We start from the raw sequence: 17,825 nt of genomic DNA, 5'->3' as shown, positions 1-17,825 counted from the left end.
TTTAAATTGTTTTAAACTAAAGAAGTTCTTAGGTAGTCATTAGATATATTTCTTTATTTTTTTCCACCTTTAATTTGATTTTTATTTTTATAGGTACCAATAAAAGAGCTGTTTATAATAAGAATGCTCTAGATTCACCAATTTGTTAGTTTCTCCAATTTAAAAGGATCCATCATTTGGTCATTATTAAAGTATATATATTTATAGTGATTCAAACCATTAAGATACAAGAGGCTTCCCCATAACAGAGTGGTGGAGGATGTAACCTAAGTTTATTCTCAAAGATAGTATGGCAGAGGTCCAGTTTTCAAAACAACTACATATACACACATACAGGGAACATCCTAGGAAGATAAGGCATAACATTTACATTGCAAATACACAGGAAGAGAAATGTAAGTTTCCCCCTAGAGGCCTTTGTTTAAAGTCAGAATTCTGAGAAGATATTTTTATCAAGCCAGGTTTATTTTAACCTTAATTTCACTGTGTACACAATAAAAGAGCCTCCTCATTTTTAGGGTGAGATTTCCTTTAATTTCCAATTAAGTAAATACTAATTGCTATAGAGGCTCATAGGTCTGGATGGTTAACTAAAATTCCTTAGCAAATCCCAATGGATCCTGACTCAGACTGGGAAATTAGCTAAGGATCTAAGTTCTGCTCAGGTCCAGTTTGTGTATGTAAGCACTGAGGACGGTGCACCATTCCCTGTAACAGGTTTCTCCTTAAAGGGAGCTATAATCAATTTTTTTTAATACTCCTTTGCTGGGGAAGAGGGAGGAGCAGGAGGGGGAAGAGTTGGAAGAGAAAAAGATAATGTCTGGGCCAGGCAATTCTGATAGAAAAAGATACATGGGAGGAGTAGAGGGAGAGATGGAGTCAGAGACAGAATGCTAGGAGCCTTTTTTTAGCTCTGATATAGTTTCAAAAATTTACTCTTTCATTTCCTCTTTTAGACACTTCTAGATACCAATCAAAATAAGCATTCCATTCAGTCTGTTTGATCTTATGGCTGGACTTTTTTAACTGTGCATGCAAAAATAACAATTTTTGGAATAACAGAAGAACACTAATTTGGCCATTTAGGTTGAGTTCTCCTTTAGTATAATTTCCCTAATTAACCATGCACTTGCAAGTATGAGCACATGAAAGGATGCTCAACATCACTAATCATTAGAGAAATGTGAATCAAAACTACAATGAGGTATCACCTCACACCAGTCAGAATGGCCATCATCAAAAAATCTACAAACAATAAATGCTGGAGAGGGTGTGGAGAAAAGGGAACCCTCTTGCACTGTTGGTGGGAATGTAAATTGATACAGCCACTATGGAGAACTGTATGGAAGTTCCTTAAAAAAAAACTAAAAATTGAACCACCATACGACCTAGCAATCCCACTACTGGGCATATACCCTGAGAAAACCATAATTCAAAAAGAGTCATGTACCACAATGTTCATGGCATCACTGTTTACAATAGCCAGGACATGGAAGCAAATAAAGTGTCCATCAACAGATGAATGTATAGAATGATGTGACACATATATACAATGGAATATTACTCAGCCATAAAAATGAATGAAATTGAGTTATTTGTAGTGAGGTGGATGGACTTAGAGTCTGTCATACAGAGTGAAGTAAGTCAGAAAGAGAAGAACAAATACCATATGCTAACACATATATATGGAATCTAAAGAAAAAAAATGGTTCTGAAGAACCTAGGGGCAGGACAGGAAAAAAGACTCAGACATAGAGAATGGACTTGAGGACACAAGGAGGGGGAAGGGTAAGCTGGGACAAAGTGAGAGAGTGGCATGGACTTATATATACACTACCAAATGTAAAATAGATAGCTAGTGGTAAGCAGCTGCATAGCACAGGGAGATCAGCTCAGTGTTTTGTGACCATCTAGAAGGGTGGGTTAGGGAGGGTGGTAGGGAGATGCAAGAGGGAGGGAATATGGGGATATAAGTATATGTACAGCATATTCACTTTGTTATACAACAGGAACTAACACAAAAATGTAAAGCAATTTTACTCCAATAAAGTTGTTTAAAAAAATAGAATGATGTCAGAAAGATAACAGAATAGGAAGCTCCAGCCGTCGTTCCCACACAGAGACACTGACTCAACAATATATAGCCCCAAACGCCTTCACAAGAAGTTCAGAAACGAGTTAAGAATTTGCAGAACCCCAGGTGAGTGCAAAGCCAAGAACAGCTGCACTGAAACGAGTAAGGAAAGCCATTTCATTCCCTCTGCAATTGTACCTCACCTCACCTGGGACAGCTTGGCACATTAGGGAGAAAATACCCAACTTGTGGCTTCTCCCTTGGGAGGGAAAGAAAAGCTTGGAATGTGCATCCAACGTTCTGGCTTCTAAGGGGCTGCCCAAGGGACTGGCTTCTGTCTTCCTGATATTTTGAATGCCTAGGGGTCATGGAGAACAAAAGAGAACTCGGGGACTTGTTGCAGCACCAAAGAACCTGCAGTACCACAAACAGACAGAAAGAGCAAGAGATTACAAGCTCCTAAAATGTAAGCCAGCAAATTTATCTGATTGGGAAATTCTCTGCATAAGCCCACAGAAGATGGGTTCCCAGGAAAGGCTTGAGAGGTCCCCAGAATCTCTGGCCTGTCTGACTGGTGAAGGTCTTCCCTTGTACAAAACTGTTCCATAAAGACTGGAAGAGGTGGCTATTATTTCAAATATCCCACTCTCAGTGGAAAAAAATTACAAGGCATACAAAAAACAGGGAAACATGGCCCAGTCAGAGGAACAAAAATAAACCTCCAGAAATTGACCCTAAAAAAACAGATGTCTATGAATTACTTGACAAAGAATTCAAAATTGGTGTCTTAAGTTCAATGTGTATAGAACACAAACAAACCACTAAATGAAATCAGGAAAATGATGCATGAAAAATATCAATCATAAACAAAGAGATGGAAACTAAAAAAGAACCAACTGAAAATTCTGGAGTTGAAATAGATAGTATAAAAGGCAGAATGGGTCAAACATTGCAAAAAATGGGGGGGGGATGACAATTTCATGAGATGAAGCTTCTTCTCATTGCCTTGTTATGAACACAAAATGGTTATTTTGGTTTGGGAGCACATCTGGAGACATAAATTTAAGTCCAAGTATTTTATTTGGGGGATGATCCTAAGGAACACTGTTAAGGAATTGAAGTAAGAAAAGACAAGAAGGTAGCCAGTAAATGGTGAGTTACTAAGCCATTTGGTCAGCTTGAGCTGATCCCACTGGGGAACTCTGGGAGACAATGTGGAAAAAGTCTCAAAATTATCTCAACCAAGAGGTGATAGGAACCTAGTTATTTATCCACCAACCTCTCACCTACCCAGCATCACTTATTGGGGCTGCTTCCAGGGGCATTAATTCTCCAGCCTTCCCTTATGTCTTGGCTGAGCATGCTCCTTGGCTAGAAAAAATCCCTCAAAAACTCACAGGTTTTTGCACTAAGTGTCCTTTAGCATGAAGAGGTACATGCTACGAGAAAAGTGGACAGAGCACCAACAGCATTTATGACAATGCCAATCTCAATATCTAAGTGATTAAAATGTGACTAACTAAAAAAAAAAAAAAAAAAAAGCAGTGTGGGAACCTCATTTATGGACTCTGCTTCCCCTCAATGGATCTTACAAATGCTAATGAAAACGTTAGGATATGGGCTTCCCTGGTGGCGCAGTGGTTGAGAGTCCGCCTGCCGATGCAGGGGACACGGGTTCGTGCCCCGATCCCGGAAGATCCCACATGCCGCGGAGCGGCTGGGCCCGCGAGCCATGGCCACGGAGCCTGTGTGTCCGGAGCCTGTGTGTCCGGAGCCTGTGCTCCGCAACGGGAGAGGCCACAGCAGTGAGAGGCCCGCGTACAGAAAAAAAAAAAAAAAAAAGAAAAAAGAAAACGTTAGGATAATTAATGTTAATTAGGTTGATTAACAGGGAAATAAGGAAAAAAGAACTGAAAGTAAAGTCTAGAGACTTCTTCCCAACAAAGGTGAAAAATTTAGAGGGACTCATCCCAAAAGGACAAAAATCTTTAGATGGTTATTAAAGAGTGGGATAAATAAAATGGTCATTAATGATATTAAAACAAAGGTTTTGATACAACACTACATAAGGTTGACCAGGCCAAAGGGACCCCCTTATTGGTTTCCAACATTAAAGGGCTCCAAAGTTATATATATAAATATAAATATATTTATTTTTATATATATTTTATATATAAATATATATATATTTTAAAAATATATATATGTATATATATATATATATATATATATATATATATACATACATACATTTATTTATTTATTTATTTAAAAAGCTAGAAGAAAATTACACTGAGATAGATGACCAAACATTGCTTGGGGCAACAGTTAGGCCAGTTAAACAAATTAAAAGACTGACAAAAGGTCCTGTGTCTCTTGGCTCAACCTCTCACTTGGGGATCCCAGAGCCTTTTTACAAAAGTAGATAAAATGTATTGTCAGGAGATAAAAAGAAAGAAAAGCTTCTAGGACTTCTTGTAAGAAAAAGGCTTGTTGATGGGTTGCTAATGGAAACTAGTTAATGGTATAAAAGTTGATAGAATTGAGATGAAATTTTATATAAATTGGTATATTTAAATGGGCTTTAGATAAGATGGTTACATCCCTTTTGCCTGATTATATTGTGGGATAGACATTATGTCTCACTAGGGAATGCTTCCCCTGCTTGGTATTATAAGACAGGGCCTAAGAATCTGTCCCTCAGGAAATACTGACATTAATTTAATATACTAAAGGAAACCAACAGGGTTTCCTGAGCCCACACAATATAAAATAAAACTGGGAGCTAACATTGAGGGAATAATAAAGCAATAACAGAGGTGGGTTTTTTGTTTGTTTGTTTTGTTTTTTGTTTCTTGCTCTGGGTTTAATTTGTGCACTCACACACAGGGCCTTTGTTGAATACCTTGTGCAAATTTTTGATGATATGAAAAATTGAGCCCTAAAGTTCTAGAACACAGAACTCTTGATTTTGAGTTGAGTTGGAAATATTCTCATTGATATAAAAAAGCAAATTAAAAAAATATATAGTTGGGCAAATCAATCTTTGAAAATCATTTAGGCAGCAGACCAGTTCTTTGAGGAATTAAAAGCAAATGCCTTTGTCTTGTGTATCTCTACAAAGCAGAAATGTAAATACAACTCACAGTTACCTCAGACAGCCTAACTTAGGTCAATCTGGTAGTACCTGAAATCAAAGGGGAAAAAATAAGAAAAAAAAAAAGACCTTTTTAAACACAGACCACTGGAAAGGCTCACTCACCCAAAATCTAATTCACAGCTTCCTTAAGGATTTATTGAGGACAAATTCAAATCTTAAAAATCTTTCCCACAAATAATAAAGCCTTTGTCATCTGAGCAAACAATTTTAACTTATTCCAACTCTTATTCATAAACTAGTAAGTTTATATTGCAATATGTGATTCATAACGAAGTTTGTAAAGTGAAGTCCTGAGATCTCTAGTTTTGTCTGTTTATATGTCTGTGCATACATTATACATATGATATCTCTACCTTTGGATAATATTATCAAAACTAAATTCATGAAAGAGCTCTATGTAATTGACTAAAAAGTAAGCAATTGCAAATTAAATATTTCTAGATATAAAGGAAACTTCCCAGAATGAATTTCAGGTTCACATGGTCTAGGAATATTCAGTATTAAATTAATATCTGGTACTAAAGCTAGCTTAAGCTTCTTGGCTTAATCAATACAGATATGTCTTTTTATTGTATCTAGGTTTACTGAAGGTTAATAAGCTTATATTAAATCTTTCTGTTGCAGAGTTTGCCAGCAAGGAAAAAAAATAACTTGGCATGATGATATTTTCATAAGTTAAAAAACAAAGGTAAATGAGATAAAATTTTCAGGAAAACTCTTTAGGAATAATTATGTTCTGCATATGTCTATCTAAAAGAAGTTCTCCAGGCTGTCTGGAAAAAATTTAGAGTTTTCTAAGTTAAATTATGGAATTCATTGAATATCCAAATCATTTCAAATAAGATAAAATACTGGAACATTGACTGCTAAACAGATGTAACTTTACCTATTTTTTTGTCTTCTTACAAGAAGAAAACTAAAGATATTGGGTATACTAGACACATGACTTGTACCATACTGAGGAAAGTAATTATGCTATGAGAAGATGTATATTTCTAGACGTTATGGAATATTCCTAAATTTTCCAGTCAGGAAATGCTAGTATGACAAACAGTTCACAATTACTTGCTTGTCGGTTTTTGCTAGAGATTAAGGTTTCTAAGGGTCAAAATTGTAATACGTAATTAAAGCTACTGGGATAATAAGGAAAACATTTCCATATGCAAGGAAAGTAGGATGTGCGTTTTCAACAAAAGAAGGTACAAAGAATGGAAATGCATTATGTTAAGGGGAAATAAAATGATTTTTCTTTGTCCTAAAGCTGGTTATTTCTAAATGGAAAAGAAAAATAAGAGATAAACTAATATAGATATAAAAGTTTGTGGAAGAATTGTAAACACAGAACCCTGAGACAAGAGTATTTTACAAGGTCAAGCTGCGATTGGATTGACGTTGGTTAGGTAAATGAATTTTGTTACTAAGGGTGGGATGATGCAGGACTGGAGTTTAGTTCTTTCTGTCAAGAGAACAAACTTTTCTTGCAATGTTAAGCTACATTTGATAACATATTGTGAGTTTCTTTGTTTTCTAAATGATCTGAATTTGCCTTAAAACTATTTTATTGTCACTTTGGTTGAATGAATAAGTGTTAGTTCACAGTGACCTATGATCCTATTTGACCAGGTGTTTTAAAACTTTTAATATTTTTTAGACAAATTTCCCCAATATCAAATTCTAATTAAGATTCTTTTGACCTCCAACTAACTTTTGGATGTTTCAACAGGCCCTGGAAATATCCCAAAGGGAGATCGTAAGCTAATTAGGTTTGTTTGGTATGTTAAATCACATGGGAAACATGGTCAAATAAGTCTTGATAAAACCTTCTTCCGTTATATTGTATGGGGAATTATCATTAATATAGATATTTCATAATTTATATGGAATTCCTAAAAACCTGGTATGTCCTCATATAATGTTAATTCTAGCTATAAAATATTTTACATCAAAGGAATAATCAACTTTCTTATCAATTGCACTGTAATCAGATCTTTAACCATCCTGTTTTAAGTTTTTGTCACTTACAGACAGCTATTTTATTCTGAAGCTTTTATAAAATGAAGATAGTCAAGAAGAGAACTTTGACCAATGTAAGTTCCTGATGACTTTTAGATCATACCACAGAACTGGGTAAGAAATTACAAAACTCTAATGTAAAGCCTTATGTCTTCATCCTGATGGGCAGGAATTAATTACAGGGGACCAAATGAAGTGATAAATATGATTTATAATTTTATAACTTTTTTCTGAAATATACTGGCTCTTACTCTTTGTTTTCCAGAAAACCTTTCCTCCTACACTAACTATGGCCTACAACAAGTTGATAAAGTATGCCTTTGTAAATGAAGATGAAATATTTATTTTGTTCTGTCTACCTGATTGCTCCAGAATTTGACTTCTGCAGCTGGCTCCCCTGTGAACTTGATGTCTGATTGCAACCAGATTACAACTAGCTCTACTAATCATTGTTTTAATTTGTTCTATCTTGTTGTTTTCACATTATTTATGCCTTGTGGCTTTATTAATGTTACAGCTGTATTACCTATAACCCTGTCTATTTTTTAAGATTGTTGTCTCTTGCATTCCCTAATGTGTAACCAGGCCTCCGATAAAATTAATGATGGCTAAACATCTTAAACAAATTGATCATATATATCTACATAGAATAATTGTAATAGTGCAACTGTAGGTACAGGAAGAAGCAACAAGGGAAAACTTTTCCTAGATCATAATAGACTAGTAAAACAGGTGATCTAGAGAATTATAGATTATCAACTGGGCTTAATCCAAAAAATAGCACATTGAGTGGCCTCTAAACAGAATTCTTGCCTGATCTAAGAATGAGCCTTCCTAGCACTGTGGACAAAATTGGTCACAAAATGCCTTCCAAACGTTGGTTGTGATGAATAGGAGGCACTGTGGACAAAGAATGTCACCTGCCATTTCAGTAAACAAAGGAAGTTTTGGCCATAATGCCATCAACTACTGCAGTTGCCCCAGATGTCATACACTGAGGGGAATTCAGGATGGAGGAAAAATAAGATACTGGCCCTAGATAGTTAAGATGCATTAGCAAAGAAATTATTTCAATCAGCCCAGACTCTTGCATCTTCCCATACATAGAAAATCACTAAAATTATCAACTTGAAATGTTTGTGTTTTGTGATTAGCAGTAATCTTTTGGTGTTCCACCACATGCTTTTTTTTCAGCAGATACATATATATATATATATATATATATATATATATATATATATATATATACATATATCCTGGCTCCTCCCTTACTTCTTTGGAACAGTCCCTCAGAGGCTTCCCTCCCAGTCTATAGTCCTCAATAAGGCTGCTGAATAAAACATAATTCTCAACTTTTAGGTAGTGCATCATTTTTTCAGTCTGTAGTAACCATCATAAAAGAGATGTTCAGAGGAAGAATGTGTCTATAAAACTGATACAGTTCCTGAGGAAGAGGAGAAGGAATCAAATGAAGCAAGATTTCTGGAGCAGCACAAAAGCAGGGAGTGACTTTCTTGTATCAGAGTAAAGAAGACACTGTATTACCTTAACGTGATCTTACATAGACAAAACACTAAGGAAAATCAACAACATGGTAGCATCTCCAAATAATCAGATTGATAAACAAGAGAGAATCCTGATATCTCATATCATAATAGGTTTAAGAAAAACATGAATCAGCTGGGGTAGGTACTCACCAAGTACTTGTTAGGTGACTAATTGATTTGAAGCAACCCTAGTTGGAGAAGAGATAACAGGGGGTAGTGATTTCCCAAAGAACTTAAATGAATTTTTTTCTCCTCATTCAATCAACAAATTCTGCATATATAGACATAGACTAATATGTAAAATAATGGTGATACTTCATTATATATTTCAATTATAGGATAACTCTACAAAATGCTAAACAGATGCTAAGTGAAAAACTGTGTACTATCTTTTTGTTTTACAGGTATACATGACCATCTACATACTTATGGATATATATTTGTTCATGTATAAGAGTGACAAAGTGTATTTTTTCAGTATTCAGTGGGATAGTTCATATCTTAATGCAGTTCTACAGCAAAGGATATTGCTCACACAACAATTTTTATAGAGGAAGACAGAAAAAATACAAATTATATAAAGAAAAGATAACATTACTACAAAGGTCATTTCATCCAATGTGAAGACTTTACTTCTATATGATAGCAATATCTGAAAATTCATTCTAATTTGTTGAGTGCAAGCCCTATTCATTCACCACGTCTTTGTCTCTTTAAAAGTTTCATTTATTTTATTGTTATGAGTACAATTTGAAGGCCAATATTATAATGTGTGTTTTATTTAGTTAGCAGTGCTATTTTTCAAAAGAAATCAATTTCTTCTCATTTTATTTTAGCATTTATAACCTCTGTTTTAACTCTTACTGAAATAATTACAATATCTGTTGCTAACATGTCAGAAATCCTGTTAGGAATATTTCTAAAGTTAAAGCATTTACCCCCTTCCTAATTTTGAAAACATGGAGGTATTTTAAAAGATATTAAAGTAATAGAAAGTGCTGGCATAGTCTATTAGAACTTCTTAAAATTGGAAGCATAGTAGAGCACCGGAAGTTATTATGATGTTGACAGTAGCCTTTTACCAGGCTTGTTGTGCAGTGAGAATATATACAACTTAAAGTATGAATATGCACTATTTAGAAAGTATCCAGGACTTTATATGAATAGGGAAATCTAATTTTCAGTGGCATAATTTTATATGTTAATTCCTGAGTCTTTACTACTGATTTACAGTTGTCCTAATTCAGTCATTAACATGTCCACCCTTTAAGTTAATTTTGGAATAAAATATAGTCTTGAGTAAGAGAAATGTTTGCTAAAACCTAATTTATTTGGCTTGTTTTAGTATCAGGAACAATTCATAACGGATGGAATTGAAATTTGCCCTATGTATTCAAGTTAACTACTGAGCATCTAACATATGCCTGGTATTATATTGGGCATGCCAAAAATTGCAATACCTTTAGCTTGAATAAGCACCTTAAATCTGCTATTAAAGGAAAGAGAAAATTTAACATTTTCTTGAAACATACTGCAAAAGAATTTTAAAACGCCTCACTTTTCCTTGCTTCTACCTTTGCCTTCTTGTTTTTTTCTCTCTTCTCTTCTTTCCCCTCCTTTTTCTTCTTTCTTTCTTTCTTTCTTTCTTTCTTTCTTTCTCTCTTTCTTTCTTTCTTTCTTTCTTTCTTTCTTTCTACTTTCTATCTCACCTTCTCCTGAACTATAACTGGCATTAGACAGCTAACAGACAGCCTGAAAGGGTAATAAATATAGCTCTTGAAAGGACTGTTCTGACAGCTGCAAAAATGAGGTTGCACCAATAATACCTAGTAGGCTGCACCTCCAACCATTCCAACTGCAAGTTTTGCAGCAGTTACAGATAAAGAAATCTAAAATCTTTGACGGGAACATGGTCACTGTGGTAGGCATACCCCTAGGAGAATTTCAGTGATTCACTCCTTGTACAGGTCTTATGGAACATGATTCACGTGCTTCTTGAATCTATGTCTCTCAGGCTATAGTCCTAAGTTTGGCTCAAAGAAAACTCTTTTCTATTCCTATTATAGATTGTTTATTGATTATTTCCATCAACTGTCACATACTTCTCTCTCTCCTCACCCTATGATAACTCCAGTTCTGCTTTCAGATAGTCACCAGGTCTAAGGTGCTTTCTGACGTGCATCAGCTGAATAAAGCCTTTAACTTCTATTTGGGCCAGTTTCACTATTTCTTTTTGCCTTGATGATTTTGTTCTGTGACAGAGATCCGGTCTGGATGAACCCCTCCTGCTGAGATTTCACAGTAGGACAGAGTGCACCAAAGAACTCAGGCTTCTTCCCTTCTCTGGGGTCACAGCTGGGTTGAGTGGTGCTCCTTCTCTTGTGCTCCAGTTTTTCCAGTAACACAAAATTTGCTGTTTTGAATCTTTGAAAGGGTTAACCTATTTTCTTGACTGAAGTCACTGCCTCTATTTTCCTTTTATCTTTTTGGGATATCTGGCCAAGTGGAGAATTAGATGATTGTCCTAAGGGAGGAAAAAGCCTTTTCCCCTTCTTCTGTTGGTAACCTTTTACAGATAGTAGTGTGACTTCAGGGAAGACAATCTTGAACTTAGTGGCCCCTTTCAAGGTGCCTTAAAACAAAAAGGAAATAAGATAGCTAACTTACAATGAGCAGCGTTCTTTAACTGGTACAAAGAAGCTTAGCAAAGAAACAATTCAAGAGGTTCCAATCTATTGAGGCCTTCCTTAAAACAACTTCAGCCTTCTCCCTCCCCAAAGACCTGCTCCTAATTCTGTTTCTGCCCCTTATAGCGCCACTGCCTTCTGGCCTCCTCCTATTTTGCTCCCTAACTTCCATTCTAACTTTTTCTCCTCCTCCTTTTCTTTCCCAGCATTTTTCACCTTTAGAGTAGGACCTTCACTGCCTCCCCTCCAAATATGTGAAATAATTGGGGGTAAGAGAACGTCTTTTAAAGGCAATTCATAAAAGATTCCCCCTAAGATTTACTGTAGAATAATCCAACCTTGTCGACAGCTTAATCTGTTTCTTAAATTTAGACATCGACTAGAAACCACTTTTATGAAATACTTGTAACCAAGCAGAACCCTATGAGGCTTTCCAGGGACAGACCCCTCCCCATATCTTCTGCATAGTTCCTCTTTGAAGTACCCAGATAATAGTATCTCATGTATATTTACTGAGTTTTTCAGATGCTAAAAACCACCACCAAATGCAAGAAATTAATTACTTCATGATCATGAGCATGCAGTCTCCAGACCTTCTGGCGTCAAAGGATTGATAATGATAACCACCCTGCTGCCTCAACATCAACCAATCAGAGAACTGTGCACAAGCTTATCGCATACCCTCTGACCACCCTCCCTCACCTGGCCTTTAAAAATGCTTTGCTGAAACCCTTTGGAGAGTGCGGGGTTTGGGGGCACAAAAGCCATCCTTTCTCCTTGCATGGCCCTACAATAAACCTTTCTCTACTCCAAACACCGATGTTTCAGTTTGTTTGGCCTCACTGTGCGTCGGGAACATGAACTTGCATTTGGCATTCACATTAACACTACCACAGGCAATCTTTACCAAAACAGATGCCATTCTAAAACATAGTGTAGTCTGGCAGACCATACAGCCTGGCATTTTGAGGACAGCATAATAAATAAGAAAAACACATACCACAAAACTATGGCACTGCAATTTAAAACAGCTTGATAGACACAATACAGGTAAGCAATGATTCTTGAAGATATTGCAAAGAAAAAGGCTACTGGGTCCACAATTGTCTTTCTTCAGCCAGGAAACAAGCCACACAATAGCCTGCTCAATCAGAAACAAAACAACTCCTCTCTGAGGAAGGCCTCTTCCAGTGACCCAATTGTCTTTGGATCAACAAGGGGAAATAACTACATTAGTAAATGGCCATCCAACCTTGTTATTAGTAGACATTGGAGTCACACTCTCTACCAATAATCTTTCCTAATTTCCTACCACCGTCCTCAATAAAAAGCCAAATCCTCTTTGCCTATCTCCCTGAGAATCTTAACTTCTCAATAAGCCTTAATCCTCAGTCTTCTCACCTTCACTAATTGAATAGGATGGATATTTTCACTTAATTGGGAGCTACTATTAGGTGCACATCCAAAGGACTTTTTCTTGATGTCCCAGATGCTGATAGTCAAATATACCATATTACATGGCTCCACTTGACTACTCTAGACTCTTGTGTCTTCCACCTTAGTATTACCTACATTTTCTGATTTACTTTTCTTAATACCAAATTTCCTCTGGGCTACCTCATCTGCAGATGTGGGAAAAATAAACACAGCATTTTAATGAGTCAATATAGATCCCACACTGCCTCTCCTTATATTCCCTTGGGTACCCTAAAACCTGAAACATTAGGAGAACTATCCCTTTGATTCCTCACTCCCTGCAGGCGGTGGGTGACCTGAAGTTATTCAACCCGTAATATTATTCAACCAAATCCCACCCATGGATGCCAGTCCTATAAATGCCCTTAGGACCAGGCTCATTCCCTCTTTCCTTTTCTAGACATCAGAGGGCCCTCTTTCCAGTGGACTCGCTCATTGATTGGCTCTCGCACCCTGAGACTTCCCTTACTTTGCAAATTCCTGAAAGAGGAATAAACCTTTGAATTACTTGCAGTCAGCATCTCCTGTGTGGGGTGTTTTTACATCTGATATCATTTAATGAAAGAGAAGAGCAAGAGGCAAAGGTGAACTGTAAAACCTCCATAGTCGTCACAACTTTAATCCAGCTGCCTACCTATCTTATTCCCTCTTCCAGAGGAGCGAATTTTTTAACGTTAACCCAAGAACATTCCCTGACTTACTCTGATCTGTTCTGTAAGACCCAACTTAGAATTCTTTGTAAATGGGTCATATCTTAAGAGTGAACGAGACTATTTTCAAGCTGGATATGCTTTTACCACTTTCCAAGAGTTTATTGAACCTAATTCCTTTCCTGAAGTTAAATCAGCACAACTAGCTAAACTAGCTTGACTAGATAGAGCCTGTCAGCCCACAAAGTGTCAAAGGGCTAACATATATAGACAGCACATGTGCTTTTGGTGTGTTTCATGATGTTATGGAAGCAACATTATTTCCTAACTGCTGCCGGTGTTCTCATAAGGTACAGTGAGCAAACTGGAGTTTTAATAGTGCCTTGCTTCTCCTTAAAATATTGACTGTACCTAATGTTGAAGCTCATACTAGGGAAAAAATCCATAAAGGGAAAGTAAATGTTTCAGCTGACCGGTATGTTAACCAAGTTACTCTTACCCAAGTTCAACTATGTCGACAAATTAAAGGTGATTTGGTTAATCCAGGTCATTTTATGAAGTTTTGAGCAAACTGAAATCAAAATTATCAGATTCTGAAAAAAGATATTTGGAGAAATATGGGTGTGCCCTCCAATTCGATGGTTATAGAGATAGCAAGATGACCACTTGGCCTCTCCAAACCCTCTGAAATGGAACTTGGTGAAAATGTACACACAATGAACCCTCACCATACAGAAAACTTAAAAACTATTCTGAGACAACATTAATGGGGAAAATTAAATAGTGGAGAAAGGCCTCCAGTGTATGTGACACCTACCAGACTTGTAACTCTGGAAAATATGGTAAAAGTGATACATAGGTAGGAACCACAGGGGAGCTTTTGCACATTTTCAGATGGATTTTATATAACACCGTATCATCACAAAACTTGGAAATGTTCTTATTATTGTCTGCCTCTTTTCTAGATAGTAAAAGGCTTTCCAAACTTGCTGAAAGGAAACTGTTGTTATTATGGGTAAAAGTGATTAGATTTTGTTTTTCCCATTTATGGAATCCTTACTTAATTTTCCAGTGAAGAGCTACTCATTTTACCGTGACTATAATTAAGGAATTTTGAAAAGTGTTGGCTCTCCTTACTATCTTTAATCCTCAGGAAAAAATGAAAGAGCTAAGGATACTTTGAAATTAAAACTTGCTAAACTCTCTGAAGACATAAAATTACCTTGGCCTAATCTACTCCAATACACCCTAACGACAAACACATATTCTGACCTTATGAATTTGGCACAGGCAGACCAGGGAAATTGGGCACTACACCCCAATCTTAAACTCCATTTTGTTGCAAGCAAACGTGGCCCAATAACGTAAAGGACTAGTTCAATATACTCAGACTTATCAACAGGGTCAAGCCGCCTTTCTAAAGAAGCCACCTTCTAGAATTAAAACCAGGAGACTTAGTTTACTGGAATAGATGTCACCAAAAAGCTGCCCTGGAGTCCCACTGGAAGCGCCTCTGCCAGATCCTGCTTATCACTAACAGGGAAGACAAGCTACAAAACCTAGACCTTTTGTTCTTTGTATCCCAGCTGAAGAGACACACCTCCGATTAACTTAACTTTTACTTTAACCAGAGTCCCTAAACTGAGGGTTCTCAAAACTTTTCTGAAGCACATGATAGCACAAAGGAGACAGATATTCCATAAAAATTGGAAGAAGAAGATGACACCAGATAGTGAGCAGCTTCTTCACAAAATAATGGAACAAAAACTTGACTCAACTTTTGTACTTCCCTTTTCATCCTAACGTTGAATTTGTACATCTCTAAAATCATCTCCAAGTGCTGATCATAGAAATGCTTCCTATTCTTACTGTATATCTGCTATGTCCTGCCCCTTCTCCTTTCTCCATTCCTCAGCTTCAAAATCTTTGGCATTTTTTGGTCGGCATGCTTATGAAGCTAATATCACCTATGATTGTTGCTCCTGCTTACTTTTTCTCATCAGCTCCATCGCTCCTTTACAAATACCTGTTCCCTATCCAAGAAAGTCTTTCTGTCATTATCACTGCCATTTGACACAGGGTCCATCCAAACTGAGTCTCCAGTAAATCTCTGAAGTTATCACATTCTTCCCAGTATATCCTTGAAGAGGGAAAACATGTTTTTCTTGAAAGAAAACATTAAAACAAATCTTCAATCCATGGGCCTAAACTGCTGCAATGATATCTTCCAGGTTACTGGCAAGCTGAAAGGAGTGGATATCGTTGAGTCAGTCCCAATACTAGCTTCACTCTGGCAAGCAACATCCATAAAACTATGAGGTTTTCACCCCACCCCCAGAGTGATTCATATTTTATTTGTGGGTCCAATGCCTATATATATATATATTTTTTCCAGCCAGTTGGGCAGGTTGTCATCTCACCCAATCTGTGTTTGGGGGTAAACACACTCCTTTGTAAAACACCCATTCTTACCAGGTGCTAGAGAGATCTGTTCGTGCAAATTAAAAGACTTGGAATCAATCTAGATAGATTTGTCACTGCTTGGGATGGGTTTTATGCTGGAGCTATACCTGAAGGAACAGCCCTATTAACTACTGAAGAAGTTTGACAAAATACCCAATTAAAAAATATGAGTTATATACACATACCCAGAGGACAGTTGAGACACTGGAATAATCCAAGCTTAAAAGATGAAACTATATATTTTTAAAATTGTATTTACTATTTTCTCCTTCATTTGTGATGTAAACATTTCCTTTCTACCATTTAGATAAGTTTACCTGTCAATTCTTCCAGTTTAAGCTGTATTGTTTGCTACCATGTGTGAAATCTTAGTAATAGAGATTTTTGAATGTGGCATACCAAGGAAATATAGTTCAAAGCACAACTTCCTTAGTTTTAAAATAATTTGTTAAGAGTACCACTTGTTGAGTGTCATTCATTAGCCCTGCTTTATTAGATGATAAGTCTGAGTTATCAAATATTTCATTTCTTTAAAAATCTTTTTAGGTAAACAACTTCCTTATGAAAAATGTAAAGCTATCTTTTGTACTGAACAGCAATTTTTACAAGTTGCTAATATGAAATATGAAACTGTTCTTCATCAGCAAAAGGGATGTATTTAACACTTTAAAAGGAAAATAATTAACCTTTACATATGGTATTATTTTTTTCTGATCTACTTTTCTTTTCTTTCTTTTTTTTTTTTTTTGTGGTACGCAGGCCCCTCACTGTTGTGGCCTCTCACGTTGCGGAGCACAGGCTCTGGATGCGCAGGATCAGCAGACATGGCTCACGGGCCTAGCCGCTCCGTGGCATGTGGGATCTTCCCGGACCGGGGCACTAACCCGTGTCCCCTGCATCGGCAGGCGGACTCTCGACCACTGTGCCACCAAGGAAGCCCCTGATCTACTTTTCTTGTCTTTGGTCAACAGCATAGATTTAGTATAAGACAGTAACAGTAAAAAGGGAGATTTTGCTCTTTTAAAAACCATTTATATATGGTGTAAACATTATGTAAACATTTAAGTCTCTATTCTTATTCCCTTTCTCTCCAACTCCTTTCCTAAAAAATCTGCCTCATTTTAGGTCAATGCAAAATATATTTTTTGTATTTCCCTTTGGTATTTTCCATTTTATACTTTAGTATTTGTGAAGCTATTCATGAAATAATCTGGTATTTGTAGCCATTGGGATCTTTCATATTTTTACCTTCTGTTCATTTTTTACTAAATAAGAATTTTTAAATCCAAGTTACATTTCCTTCTGAAATTAATGAGCAATTGATGAGTAAAATCCAGGCACCAAAATTCTGAAATGTAACACACTGGTGTCATTTGTACAGTTTACAGTGAACAAAAAATATTAAAGTAAAAACTGACAAATTATTTTCTGTGTAATTTTGCCTTACTCTTACTACATCCTTTGAAAATACTGTTTTAATTCTTTTTCTGTCTCTTTTTTTTCTATTTTCCTGTTCTTATATTCTGTATTTAAAATGGTAAATAATAAAATACCAGTAATTTGCTTGGTAAAGTATAAATTTATTTTTCTTTTAGACCTTTTTTACTCTCATTTTCTCCAATGTTTATGTTTTTCATTGTTTGGAACTTTCTGCAAGCAGGAATTCCGTGTTACAGAAGTCAAATACTGGGAGTGCTGTTAGTGACTCTCAGGATAGTATCTTGAGCTTGGTTGGATTGCAGAATAAAGCTGAGT

Source organism: Mesoplodon mirus, assembly GCF_964341445.2.
Source record: "Mesoplodon mirus genome assembly, chromosome: X".
Classification (NCBI taxonomy): domain Eukaryota; kingdom Metazoa; phylum Chordata; class Mammalia; order Artiodactyla; family Ziphiidae; genus Mesoplodon; species Mesoplodon mirus.
Note: the sequence above shows the minus strand (reverse complement) of the source record.